Source organism: Vombatus ursinus, unplaced genomic scaffold (assembly GCF_900497805.2).
Source record: "Vombatus ursinus unplaced genomic scaffold, bare-nosed wombat genome assembly UNPS02014830.1, whole genome shotgun sequence".
NCBI lineage: Eukaryota > Metazoa > Chordata > Mammalia > Diprotodontia > Vombatidae > Vombatus > Vombatus ursinus.
Window position 1 is genome coordinate 33994920 of NW_020954608.1, and position 1720 is coordinate 33996639.

The following is a 1720-nucleotide window of genomic DNA, read 5'->3' on the forward strand; positions in this document are numbered from 1 at the left end:
AAGGCATGGAGGCTGGAAAATTTGTGGAGCAGGAAACTAGTTTGGTTGAACTATATATTATATGCTAAAATCACTAGGTAACCAGTGGAAATACACCCACATGCAATGATGACTCTCATTCTAGAAGTAAAGGGCTCTTGATAATAATTCAGTTTTGTTTTGTTTTGATGGTAAGGATGTATACCACATAAGAGTAATCAAAATCAATACTGCTAAAGCTTATCAGTCAGATTTTAAGAAAAATGCTTCCTATGATAAGCATTTCTTTTACAAGTGTCCAATTCTCCTACACAGCATGTTTTTCTATGTCCATTTCAGATTAAACATTTTTTAAATGAAAATATGTACAAAAAGGAATAATATGTTAAAAAATTAATTCATAAAGAAAACATCTCAACTTAAAGATCTTTTCTTTGGGAAGTTGGTTTTCAACATGTTTAGTTTCCCATATTCATATCAGTTCTCAGGCTAGTCCACATTCAAAACTTCTTAATTTGGTTCCAATTTTTTTCTTTTTTTCTTTTTTTTATAAGGAAATGAAAGTCACATATTGGGAATAGGCAACATCAGGGGAAATAGATGAAACAAATAGTCTGAGATAAAACAATTAAAGGATATTAAATTGATTAAGGAAGATGAAAGAGGATTAAAATAAAAGGAATAAAGAAAAACAATATGTCAGAAAAAATAATTCGGTAGTGAGTCATGATACCCCTTAAGGGAAATGAGTGGGTGGTTCATTGACAGATGAACTTGACATTGCCAAATTTCAGATGAATTTTCAGACTTCTCCAAAGAAGTTGAAAATCTTATATTGAGATGTTTTGTTTTTGTTTATTTATTACTCACAACATTTCTGAGGAAGATGAATGTTTCTAAGTCTATTTTTCAAAAGAAATTCCAAAGACAAAGAGAGGTAAAAATCGTTATTCTTAAATCAAACAAAAAGTCAAAGGTAGAACACATAGTAAACGTAGCTAGGTGGCCCTGTGGGTAGATCACCAGGCCTGGAGTCAGGAAGACCTGAGTCCAAATCCAGCATGAGACACTTATTAGCTGTGTGTGAACCTTGGCAAATCACTGAACCCTGTTTGCCTCAGTTTCCTCCTCTGTAAAATGAGCTAGAGAAGGAAATGGCAAACCACTCCAGTATCTTTACCAAAAAAATTCCTGATGGAATCACAGAGACTGGACATGACTGAAACAGGTGAACAACAGCAACAGAATAGTTGGTAGAATTCGCTGCACAATGTCTAATCTGTTTGAAAATTGACATCTATCATGAAGAGGTATAGCTTTCTAGTTGGTTAACACCATTGAAAGACGAAATCTTTTTACTGTGAAATAATCTAATTAACTATTGGACCTTGTATTATAGAATCATTGATTGAAAATTGGAAGTGACCTTAAAGTCCATCTGGTCCAACTCCCTCATTTCATAGATGAGGAAACTGAGGCCCATGGAGGTTAAATTGTTTTCCCCAGGTCACATAGGAAGTAAAAGGCAGGATTTGAACTCACAACCTCTGATTCAAGAGAGAATGCTTTTTTCTGCTAAGTAATGCTGTCTTTCAGCTCAACTTTGGATGAATTAGGAATGAGAGTTAGATGAAGGATGTAAAGGATTGAGAAATGGACAGTTAGTGCTGATCATAAAGCCTTCTAGTGTCTGGCTAACGCCAGGTAGCTTCTTATAACTTTCTCCAGATTCAACCTTCTT